The sequence below is a fragment of the Pelodiscus sinensis genome, chromosome 19 (assembly GCF_052426305.1).
Source record: "Pelodiscus sinensis isolate ZL-2025 chromosome 19, ASM5242630v1, whole genome shotgun sequence".
Lineage (NCBI taxonomy): Eukaryota > Metazoa > Chordata > Testudines > Trionychidae > Pelodiscus > Pelodiscus sinensis.
The window spans coordinates 31,777,586-31,789,883 of NC_143070.1; the positions used below are offsets into that span (position 1 = coordinate 31,777,586).

The window sequence follows — 12,298 nt, forward strand, 5'->3', positions numbered from 1 at the left end:
GGGCTACGTCTACACTGGGTCACTTATTCCGGAAAAGCAGCCGCTTTTCCAGAATAACTTGCCAGCTGTCTACACTGGCCACTTGCTTTTCCGGAAAAGCAATGACGATCTAATGTAAAATCGTCAGTGTTTTTCCGGAAAAACTATGCTGCTCCCATTCGGGCAAAAGTCCTTTTCCGGAAAAACTGTTCTGGAAAAGGGCCAGTGTAGACAGCCCAGTAGTCTTTTCTGCAAAAGAGCCCCGATCGCGAAAATGACAATCGGGGCTTTTTTGCGGAAAAGTGCGGCTACATTGGCCACGGACGCTTTTTCGGAAAAAGTGCTTTTCCAGAAAAGCATTCTGCCAATGTAGACGTGCTTTTTCCAGAAATACTTATAATGGAAAACTGTTCCATTTTAAGCATTTACGGAAAAGGGTGACAGTGTAGACGTAGCCCCAGTAATCTGTTTCCCGGCAGCCGCTGAGTTGGGGCCCCTCCCCCCCGTACTCAAGGAGCTGACTGGGGTGACATCTGAGATATGGAGGATTATTTCAGAAAACTCGCGGCAGGTGGGAGAGATTCCCGAAGAGGGGGAAGGGGCAACCTATCAAAAGGGTATATCTGGTGTCTTCAGGAAAGCTTTGGGTACCGTCTCACGTGACTTGCGCACGAACGCGCTCGCTAGCCAAACGCAAGCTAGACGGAGCTACCATCAGGGTGCTGCTAAAGGGTCAGAGATACCGTTCCCAGGGAATAGTTATCGCCGTAGTGCCCAGCCTCGCTGGAAGAGTGTAATGAGTCTTATCAAGACTGCGGAGGACCCCGAGCTGGGAGGGGTTGCAGGTGCTGTGGAGGACGGGTTCCTCACAATTCGGAATGATCTGGACAAAGCAGAGAAATGGTTTGGAGAGACTACAATGAAGTTCAATAAGGCCAAATGCAAAGTACTCCGCTTACGAATGATCGATCCGTTGCTTGCGCCCACGTGCACGGTGGCAGAGAGAGAGAGACAGAGAGAGAGAGAGAGAATGGGAAATGGCTGTCTAGGAAGGAATACTGTGGGCAAGAATCGGCACAGCAGGGGAGAGGGCCAGGGAGAGGCTGGCTGTCACAGCGGACCACAAAGTAAACGGGAGTTGAGAGCGGTAAACGGGTTGCCAGAGCAGCGAACATCGTTCTGGGGCGCGTTAGCGGAAGCAGCAGCGTCGTGCGCAAGACAGGAAAAGTAATTCTTCCGCTCTACACGGTGAGGATTAGGCCTAGCTGGAGCATTGTGCCCTGTGGGCGGGAAGGGAGGCAGACTCATACAAATCGGAGACAGGGAATGCAGAAAAATGCAAGAGAAACTGACTGTGCAGGGTGTAGAAGATTGGAAGGGAGTCTGCTAGAGGGGAGCTGCTAAGAGTTTTCAGGGCCATAAAAGACTGCTAGGCAGAGAAGGGAGAACTTCTGGTTCTTCTGAAGCTCGGGGGAGGGGGGGGGAGGAGGCCAGGATGAGAAGCAAGGGGCTGGGGCTGCAGCGAGGGCCAGCAGGCCATTAGGGGAAACTTCCTGTAAGGCAAGCAGGGTGGCTGAAGAGGGGCATCAATGGCCTAGGAAAGCAATGTGCTTTCCAGGAAATGGCAGAAGAAGCAGAAAAAAGAGCCCCCCCCCAGGGACCAGCCAAGCCAAGCCTTAGCACAGAACAGGAACCGAGCAGAGAAAAATGCAAAAAACTAGTAATGCTTGCTACAGAGAAAAAAAAGAACAAGAACAGAAGCAGTAACATTTCTTCTCTGTTTGTCTTGGTCATCTGTCAGTCTATTTTTCACAGCGAGCGCCAGGGGAAAGCGCGAACGCAGTCCCCCACTACCACAAACTATGCAGTCAAGTTTCCCACATTTGGGGAAATCGCAGGGGTCAGCACAACCGCAGTGCAATGGATGAGCCTCACCCTGGGAAAACCACCTTCATGATCATGGTATCTCCCCTGCCAGGTAAGTATGATTTCCACCTGCACAACCACCGCCTGCCCCCCACCGCCCAAAGCCTCTCACATCACAGGGGACGCCGCCTCGCGCACCCACACCGCCGCGCCCCAAACACTCCCCTACTGCCCACACCCGCCCCCAAGCCGCCCCCGACACCCACACCGAGCCCCGCTTGCCCAAGGCGGGCCCCGCTTGCCAGCCCGCTCCCGCTCCCACAAGCCTCCGCTTGCACCCACATCTGCATACGTACTCACGCCCCTCCGCCTCTCCCCCCGGGACACGCCCCTGCCTGCCTGTCTTCCCCGGGCCCGGAGCTCTCTCTCCTCTCCGGCCTGAGCCCCGCTTTGGCGGCGCTGCTGCACCCCGACTCCCGACCCCACCGGCACTCTCCCCGGCTGCGGCCCGCACACCCAGCAGGAGCTGGCTCGGACAGGAGCCGCCACTCAGGAGGCACTGGGTCCGTGCGGCTTCCGCTCTCGCCCCGACACCCCCGGTCCAACTGGGCCTGTCGCCCTCCGTAGCTGGGCGCATCCGGGCTGTGTCTACACTGGCCACTTATTCCGGAAAATCAGCCACTTTTCCGGAATAACTTGCCAGCTGTCTACACTGGCCCCTTGAATTTCCAGAAAAGCGCTGATGATCTACTGTAAGAAATCAGCCACTTTACCGGAAATACTATGCTGCTCCCGTTCAGGCAAAAGTCCTTTTTCCGGAAAACTGTTCCGGAAAAGGGCCACTGTAGACAGCACAGTAGGAAGCGATCGGGGCTTTTTTGCGGAAAAGCGAGTCTAGATTGGCACGGACGCTTTTCCGCAAAAAGTGCTTTTGGGGAAAAGTGTCCGTGCCAATCTAGATGCTCTGTTCCAAAAATGCTTTTAACGGAAAACTTTTCCATTAAAAGCATCCTGGAAAATCATGCCAGTCTAGATGTAGTCCCTCTTGTTAGGACTACAAAGCTCTATTTTTTGTTTTAGCTGGCCTAGACTAACACAACTACTACTATTAAAAAGGTAGCACATCATAAGGTACAACATTTTCAAATAAACACAGGCATCTACAGGCCTCACTACAAAAACTAATAGCTCAGTTCTGTTTTTTCACACCATTAGGCAGCTTCATCAGAATGAAACCTCAAAAAATTGAGTATAAACTCTTAAATGTTCCTCTCTACGGAAATCTTTAGTAAAAGGCGAAAGATTTATACGATCTGAAGAGAACCCAGAGTATACCGCAGTTGCTGCAGAGGCGCTGCCAGAAAAACGGCGTCTGTTTCTCAACTCACGGTGGCTACACCGGACCGTCTGCAAATCCCCACCCCTTCTGCAGCCTGTTGCTCTGCCACGCTGATAGCCCGAGTTTTGCGTGGGAGTCAGGGGCTTCAGGAGCAAACTCTGCCCCATGGACGCGGGTGGTGAATCACTGTGCCCAATGCATCGTGGGTACGTAAATGAGCACCCCTGGGTACACCCGAGCGTGCGGAGGAGCCCAGATCTCCAAGCTGCGGCTGCAGCCCCTAGCTCGCTGCCACGGGCCGGGCTGGGCAGCTGCTGCCGGTCCCACCGCTGTTCCGGGCGCAGGCCTCGTGCTGGTTCCCCGCGGGCCCTTGGGCCAGTAGCTTGGGGGTGCCGGGCTCTGCACTTCCCTCGGGAGGGGCAGGTGGGCTTGGGGCTCTGATCGCTGCTGCATGTAAGGGCTGGGGCACGAGCCGCTGAACTACCCCGGGGGAGGGCGGGTCAGCCACGGAGACTACAGAGGATCCAGCCCGCCCCACGACAGCAAAGTCGGCAGCTTGTCCTCAGCCTCCAACGCTGCAGCCTGCACCTGCGGCCCTTCTCGGCAGCCCGCCCGCTGTGATCGAGCCAGACTCCCAGACACCCGAGTATAATTCTTCCCCGGCTGGTGCTGCCCCCAGTTTGCTCGTGCTGTTTAAACACCTCAGTCTCCGCCCCTAGGAGCTTCCGCTCCCTAAAGGAGCCGGGTTGGTTCCAACCTTCTCAGGAACGTTCACAGCGCGGAACAGAACAGGAACAGCCGCGCTGGTGACGAAACCCTGGCACGGGGTCTAGCGCGGGGTTTGTAACCCCCTCGTCTGGGAGCGTCACTGGAACAATTCTCTGACACGCTGTGCTTCTATTATCTACACAACGAGTTTTCTCAGCAAAAGAAGGTGCTAATTAGGATCTCATTTGCATGAGTCCTGATCTTATTTGCATATTTTCTGGCGAACTGATTTTGCACTGAGGGGCTTGTGCCTCGGCCTCCTCTGCCCTTGGTGCCGGCTCTCCCGGCTGCCCCTGAGCGCTGCTGGGCAAAGGAGGCAGCAAGGCAGGAGAGGGGGGAGGAGCAAGTCCCGCTGAGGCCGACAGCTCGGGCTCAAGCCTCCAGCCCCAGCACAAAACCTTCAGCCGGGCCCGTGTGGCTCCCTCCTGCCCCCGCACACGCTCACAGGGGGAAACGTGCCCCATGTTCCATCCCCGCGCCAGGCCTGGGCGATGGGCTCAGCCCTCGAGCAGCCCACAGGGCCTGTGACGGATGGACTGAGAGCAGGGCCCCACTGACACCCCCCATCCTGCCCCATTGGCCTGCTCAGGGCTGGCACAGGACAGGCAGGAACGGCAGCCGGGGAGAAAGCAGCTTGGACTGACGGGCGAGTCTCACTTGCTGACCAGACTCCCAGGCCCTGGGCTCTGGGGCCAGCCCCCCTGTGGGTCAGAGCCCCCCAGCCACAATGCTACTCCAGGGGGCCTGGTTCCAGGGCACCTAATCCCAGGGCTGGGGGCCTTTGCCCTGGAGTCTCAGAGCTCCCCCAGTGTCGGCTGCCACTGGCCTGAATGGTGCTGGATGCTCCTGCTCCCCTCCCAGCAGGCTGGCCCTGCGCAGGCTCTGTGCTCGCTGGAGCCTCCTCCTGCCAGGTCCCCGGCCTGCTCCCTGCAAAGCCTCAGCCTGGCTCCTTTCCTGCCCTCTGCTTTCAGGGCCCCTGGAAATGGCTTTGGGCGGATCCCTGAGCCCCAGCATTGGGTGCAGCACTGCTGGGCCCCCGGAGCCTGCGCTGCAGCCAGGAGGGGGAATCTCCCACAGGGCCGGTGGGATGTAGAAAGCTGCTCCCTGAGAACCTTTCCCATGGCAGCGCCCCCAGCCTGGACAGCCCCTGCCCGGCCCAGCCCCCGCCCCAGGGTGGGCAGCATTTGGGGGGGCAGGTAAGAGAGACCCCCCTCCCCTTCCCAGAGAGCAGACCCCCAGAGCTGCAGTGGGAGGATCTGGCCCAGGGCTGCTCTCAGCAGAGGGGGCTGTGATCCCAGCCTGGGGCCAGGGAAGCTGCTACCAGCTCGTGCGGGGCGGGGGGAGCCACCCCAGAGAGGGTGGGGAGGGGGATCAAGAGGGGTGGGGCAGATAGGAGAGGTGAAGGGGAACAGGGATGTGTGAGGTGGGGGCAGGATGGGGAGGCAGGAGGTGCTGAACGGAGGTTGGGGGGGATCATGCCAGACATGGGGTGGCTGGGAGCAGGGGTGCAATGGAGGGAAACTTGGGGGGGGGGGTCACAGGAAGGGAAAGGGGGCAGGGGAGGTTGGGAGGAGACTGGGGGAGCAAGAGCAGCCTGGCTGGGGAAGGGGAGACACAGGGCAGGGCTTGTACAGAAGGAAGGGGGGAGATACAACGGGAGCTCCCCCACACCCATGGGGCAGGAGGGGGGGCAGAGGTGCCTGGTGGTGGCACTTGAGGGCACCGACTGCTCTGCCCCCGACAAAATTTCTGAAGTTTATAACCAGGGTGTCCCAAATGCCCCCTGCCTCTGTGGGTGCCTCTCCCTGCGCCCCTCCCTCTGCAGGCACCAGTCCCCCTGGGGGAGGAGCTGCCCCCTCCAGCAGCCTGAGGGGAATTGTTTCTGTGAATTTTTTTAAGTGTAGGTATCTGCAAACACTGATCTGTAGGGACTGGCAACAGTTTATTTCCATATTTGCAGATTTGTTATTTGCATAATGGATATGCAGTTATGTAAATGTAATGTTACCGGTCGTTCAAAAATTTGTGAATGGGTTTGGCCATCCATGGTATAAAAAAAAGATTTGGAAACACTGGCCTGATCCATGGGGGCTGGCCAAATGCAAGGCAGGGAAAACACTAGGGCTACGTCTACACTCACAGATTCTTGCGTGAGAAAAATGCAAATGACGCTAAGCGTCGAATATCGCCGAGCCTCATTTGCATACCTAATGAGCAACCTTTTTTGCAGAAGAGACTCTTGCTCCAGAAGGAGCTGTCTACACTGCCCCTTCTTGCGCAACAAAAACCCTCTCGTGCAATGCCGCTACGACGATTATTTTCAGGAATAGTAGCATTGCAAACGAGGGGATTTCTTGCACAAGAATGGGCAGTGTAGACAGCTCTCTGGTGCAAGAACCTCTTCTACAAAAACGGCAGCTCATTAGGTATGCAAATGAGGCTCCATTATATTCTAAACTTAGACTCATTTGCATATTTCTAGTGCAAGAAGCTGGGAGTGTAGACATAGCCTAGGTGAAGGTGGGGGGGTATTTTCCCCACCAGGCCTTTGTCCCTCGGAATCCCTGGGGACTTTGGATTTTCTCTTGTTTAGTTTCCCTTTTCCCTGATTCCCTCCTCATGGCGGGGGAGGGGCGGCTCTCTCACCCTTTCAGTGGGAAGCCCTGGCACAGAGATGGGATGGGAAGATGCTCTGAGAGCGAGTCCCTGGGCTATTTGGGAGAGAGAACTTGCACACGTCTGCCCTTTTCTCTATCACCAGGATGGCCGAGTGGTTAAGGCATTGGACTTAAGATTCAATAGATGTTTGTCTGCGTGGGTTCAAACCCCCCTCCTGGTAGCTTCCTGTTTTGGACAGACATCCATCTGGATGGTGATTTGCCCTGCTATGGACTGGACTTCATCTCTGAAGGTCCCTTTGGCTATGTCTGGTGGCATGTGTGAGATGTGCTTTTGTGCAAGAGGATCTATACTCTCCTGTGCAAGAAAGCTCTGATGGCCATTTTAGCTATAGGGCTTTCTTGCACAAGAAACCCTTGTCCTGCATCCACACTGCCCTCCTGCACAAGAGGACTTACACCTGTTAGAAAAGAGCGTAGCTCATGTGCAAGAAGCCCTTTCTTACCACGCTTTACTGTAAAACTTCTTGCACAAGAGCGAGTGGGCAGTGTGGATGCTCTGCGGAAGAACGGCCCTTCTTGCACAATAACCCGCTGGTGTAGACACAGCCAATCAGTGTGGACACAGCCTTCCAGTTCTAGTCCCAGTTCTGATTGGCTGAGCTGGGTGGAAGTCACAGGGAGGAGACTCAGGACTTCCTTGTTCTCCTTAAGTCCCAGCAAATGAGCCAGAACCAATCGACTGCTCGGGGAATTGTTCTGTTTCTCGCCAGTGGTTGTCTCTGAGCAGCTCCTGAGTCTCTCTGTGTCCCGGTGCTTCTAACCCACTGGCTGAGCCATCCCTAGGCTGGGCTGTGGGGCTGTATCTCACTGGAGGTCACGTTATTCTGATCAGTCAGGGTGTGAAACTCCAAACTGAGGGGGACTTTCAGCATCTAGGTCCTGTGCCCAGCGCTGCCCCAGACTGGCTGTGTGAGGTCAGACAAGGCCCTTTGCCTTTCTCAGCCTTTGTCCCTCCCTCTGTCAGTTGGGGGGAACAATCCCCTCCTGCCTGCCCCATGGCGGAGGAGTGCGTGAGGGTGTTGCTAGCAGCAGTGAGTACTAGGAGGTGTCCTGTCACCTGGGCTCCGTGTAGGGTGGCCAGATGGTTTCTACAAAAATACCAGAGACACTTGACATGACACCACAATCAACATTATTGTTATTTAGAAAATACCGGTCATTTCTATTTCTATTTTCTCAGTTTGTTTCCTGATTAGGAAGCTCAAATACTAGACTATCTGGTTCAAAACCGGAGACCTGGTAACCCAGCTCCATGTCAGCAGGGACATGCAGTCGAAAACCTCCCCCCATATGCTGGCCCAGCCTTGTGCCTGCTGGTGGGTCTGACTCCCCCCACATCAGTGGGGCCTCCTGCCCCTGTGCTGCTGCAGCAACTGCCAGTCTGCCCACACGGAGGCCTGGCAGCCATGTCGTCTGTGGGCAAGAGCAGGGAGAACGGCGCCTTCCTAGCCCAGCCCGGCCCCCCCATCCCATCGCTGAGGGAACTTTCCCCCAATGCCAGCCCCATGCTCAAGGGCTTTGGAAAAGGGCCAGGCCAAAGTAGCTCCCCCCTTGCTCCTACTGAGCCTCTGCCAGAGCTGCCCCTACTCAGGCTCTGCCCTGTCACCAGACAGACCCTGCTCTGCTCCAGCCCCCTCCCTCTGTCTGAGTCACTCCTGGAGCTGGTGGGACTAGACAGCTGCTGTTCTATAGGATGTGGCACTTCTTGGGGAACCATCTCTCAGGCCCCATAGGGAAAAAGGAAGCCAGGGCTTCCCAATCAAACCTCAGAAGGTCACAGTTCTATACCCCAGGCAGGACTTGGACTTGGACTTGAACCCACAACCTCTGGCTCCAGAAGCCAGTGCCTTGTCCATTAGGCCACTGGGCCCACACAAAAAGCAAGGAGATGGGACAGAAATTCTCTGTCCCAAAGGCTCACCCCTCACATTGGCTGGGCAGACACGTCCCTCCCCTCTACCCCAGCAGACACGTCTGCAGCCCCTGGCAGGGAGGGGACTAGGCAGGTCACTGGCAGAGCTGAGCCCGGGCTGGCAGCAGTGCAGGATGGTCGGGCACAGCCCTGGGAGAGCAGCTGGGGGCTCGGCTGGGGGGCGACGGGCCCGTGTGCTCTGCTGCTCACTGACGAGCTGGCTGCCCAAGTGCCCTCACAGATGCTTCTTCAATCCCCACCCCCCTCAGCCACCCACCCCCAGCCTCTTCCAGCACAGCCTGTCCCCCCCCCACACAGGGCTTGCACATGCAGCTGGGCTTTAGCAAATCAGAACGATGCGAGTTGTGAGTAACCCAGCGCCTCTGGAAATGGGAGTGGAGAAAAAAGTACAATATTGTCTAAAAAAATAAAATAACTTGAATAAAAATCAAAGTGCGACAAAAATAAATTATTTGAGTAAAGTACAAATACCCAAAAAAGGTCTTGAGTAGTGTAATCAAGTATTTCTACTTAGTTATTTTCCACCTTTCCCCAGCAGGCAGGGGTTCTTGGCCCCTTGCTGGTCTGCGGACTGGCAGTTTGTTACCACTGACTGAGAGGGCTACATCTACACTGGCCCCTTTTCCGGAAGGGGCATGTTAATTTCAGCGATCGTAATAGGGAAATCCGCGGGGGATTTAAATATCCCCCGTGGCATTTAAATAAAAATGTCCGCCGCTTTTTTCCGGCTTTTAGAAAAGAGCATCTACACTGGCCCCGATCCTCCCGAAAAAGCGCCCTTTTCTGGAGGATCTTATTCCTGCTTTGTGGGCTGGGCACATGGTCCCGTCCCATCACCTGGACATATGGAGCCTCCCTCTGCAGCTTGGGCTGGAGGAGCCTTGGGCCAGCCACTGCAGCAGCAGGAATTTGGGATCAGGTCACCCCACTGGGGACAATGGAGGGAAGAGAAGAGTTTTCCCTGCCATTAGGGGAAAGCTGGACAGGCCCTTTTAGCCACTGGGTCTGTGCAGACTGGATACTCCTCCTACCAGTTCTCTGGCCTCAGTCCTGCAAAGCTCTCAGCCTTTTGCCTGTTTCTGCTTCCCTGTCCATAGCAGGCAGCTGAAGACTGTGTCAGGGGAGGGGGGGGGGGGAGCAGAAAGAGAGGGAGAGTAGTAACTGCAGAGAACAACTGTGAGGCTAATATGGGGCTTGAACCCATGACCTTGGCATTATTAGCACCACACTCTAACCAACTGAGCTAGCTGGCCTTGGGAAACTGAGCTCACAAAGGGCCCTTCCAGAAAGGCGCCTCTTCTGTGACAGGGCTACTAGCAACTCACTGTGATGTGGGCTCACTAGTCCAGATGCTTTGAGGTTTGGTCAAGGTGGCTGGTGACCGGCATGGCGCACTGAGACCCAGGGCAAAGAAGCAGCCGGAATCTCTTGCTGCCAGCACCTTGCCTCCCAGCTTCTTCCCTGTCGGCAGCAGCCGCAGCCCCTTTCGGCCACTGGGAAGAGAGGCAGGAATGGGGCCAAGTAGCGGGTCAGGCTGAGGGGGGCAGGCAAAGCTCATCTTGTCTTGCAGGGCCACTGGCAACAGCTTCTCTCTTGTGCGCTGCTGCTGAGGAGAAAAACGCCCTGAGAGGGACCAGAAAGAACAATTTAAAAGATTGTTTGGGGGGGGCACCTGCTAGTGTCAGGGGGGCAAGAGTCAGAGGCTGGCAGCTCCTGGGGACCACACAAGAGACCACAAGGGTAAGCAGCAAGCTCCAGGCAGGTTACGATTTAGGGCCCAGTGCATCTCAGCCAGGCAGACCATAGCATCAGACTGAGCTCCAGGGGGCATCAGACACCCAGCAGGAGGCACAGAACTCTTTCTCTGGGGAGCCTGCAGATAAGGAGCCCAAAGCTCATAAAGTTGGAGGGTTTTGCAACAACCAGCCCAACCCCAGCAAGTCCCACAGTAATTTTAACTCGGATCACATGATTCAGAGCTCTGAGTGCTGCCTCTTACACCATGGCTACATCTAGACTGGCATGTTTTTCCGGAAATGCTTTTAACAGAAAAGTTTTCCATTAAAAGCATTTTCAGAAAAGAGCATCTAGATTGGCAGGACACTTTTCCGCAAAATCACTTTTTGTGGAAAAGCATCCGTGGCCAATCTAGATGCGCTTTTCTGCAAAAAAGCCCCGATCACCATTTTCTCAACGCTCATGTGACGGGGGGGCGGAGGGGGGGGGCGTAACTTCAGCTGATAATGCCCCTGGGTGCCAACCTGGGGAAGCCAGATAAATTAGGCCAGGCAGCTGCTTGTGCCTTGGCCTCCCCTTCCCTGGGAGGCTGGTGCATTGGGCTGGCTCTGCCTGCTGCCTCCCTTGTGTGACTTGCCCAGTGTAACAGGCCAAATGTCGGAAAAGCCTCTCCCCCCCCCCCCAAAAAAAAAGCAGAAGGAAAAAGCTGCACAAATTGGGTTTTGAAATGTGCGTAGCTTTTCCCAGAAGAGCAGTGTAGGGCAGACATAGCCTGAGTGTTGCTCAGCACTGGTAGGAGACAGGGAGGGATAAAATGATCTAACGGCACCTGAAGCCTTTCAGAACAACTCCCAGCCCCAACCGCAAGAACCAGCCCTTCCCTCCATCCTCACTGGGGTCTTCTGGGAACTGTCTGGACTCGAGCCCACCCCAGTTTCACCCTAAGGATTGCCTGTTCTGTAAAAGCTGCACCCTCAAAATGAGAAAGCAGATAAAGTGACACTCGTGGGACTTGAACCCACAAACTTTGAATGTCTAGCTGGGCTCACATGAATCACTGCAGCTTAAAATAGTGCTAGAAAAGTAGCCATGTTAGTCTAGGGTAGCTGAAACAAAATACAGAAAAAAACAAGTTTCTTGCCATTTTAACTCAGAAAGGACATTATCTCAATGACTTAATTACCTGCATCCTGCTTCAAAAGCCTTTTAAAACTGCACTTTCAAGGGAATCCTCTGAACTGTTATTCATGCTACAATTCGACACTTTACGGCGGGGTCCTAACAAAGACTCTAGTTATCTTACCCATTACAAAGATAGCTTCCCCAATTATCACCTCTAATATCATTAGCTCACAGACATTTACCTTCCCCCCCCCCATCCCCGTTCTGTTCTGAAATTTGATTTGTCCTTTTCATATGTGTTTGGTTTTTTTAAGTGTATCCTTCGCTATATATGGTTGTGACAATTTTCTTCCACTATTTGATCTGAGGAAGTGGGTCTGGCCCACGAAAGCTCATCATCTAATAAACCATCTTGTTAGTCTTTAAAGTGCTACACAGTCCTGTATTTTGTTGCAGCTTAAAAGTCCAACATGCTTTCCATTGCACCAGAGAGCCTGATATCTCCACTCTCTGCTTTGCAGCTTGGCAATTGCTGGTGGCAAAGAAAGGGGAGCCAGGTCTGTCTCTTTTGGGAGAGCAGATAGGAAGAGGGAGGGGGCCACTGAGCCCCTGACAGTGGAAATAAGGGATTAGAGCTGTGCCACAGTTGGAGAATATGGGCATTGATCCCACTGCCTCTTGCATGCTAAGCAAGAGCTCTACAACTTGAGCTAATTCCCCTGCAATTTTTTCAGACGCCTTCTTGGAGGCACTTCCCTTCTCCACAGCGACGTCTGTCATCTAGGTCACTTAGTCGTGGGAAAGGAGAAGGTTCCGAAAAGGCCTCAAGGGCAACTCTCAAGGAGACTCCCTGCAGCAAAGCCATGGGGGGGG

The 12,298-nt window shown here is 54.9% G+C and overlaps 3 non-coding genes across 3 annotated transcripts; 1 reads left to right on the top strand and 2 right to left on the bottom strand.

Moving 5' to 3' along the window:
- Positions 1 to 1,801: 1,801 nt before the first annotated feature.
- LOC142821700 (U1 spliceosomal RNA) lies at positions 1,802 to 1,965 on the bottom strand. Its single transcript, XR_012898391.2, has one exon. It is a non-coding gene; the product is annotated as a U1 spliceosomal RNA (small nuclear RNA).
- A 1,097-nt stretch (positions 1,966 to 3,062) lies between these two features.
- Positions 3,063 to 3,178, bottom strand: LOC149522996 (U5 spliceosomal RNA). Its single transcript, XR_016347508.1, has one exon. It is a non-coding gene; the product is annotated as a U5 spliceosomal RNA (small nuclear RNA).
- A 3,530-nt stretch (positions 3,179 to 6,708) lies between these two features.
- On the top strand, positions 6,709 to 6,791 carry TRNAL-UAA (transfer RNA leucine (anticodon UAA)). Its single transcript has one exon. It is a non-coding gene; the product is annotated as a tRNA-Leu (tRNA).
- The last annotated feature ends 5,507 nt before the right edge of the window (positions 6,792 to 12,298 follow it).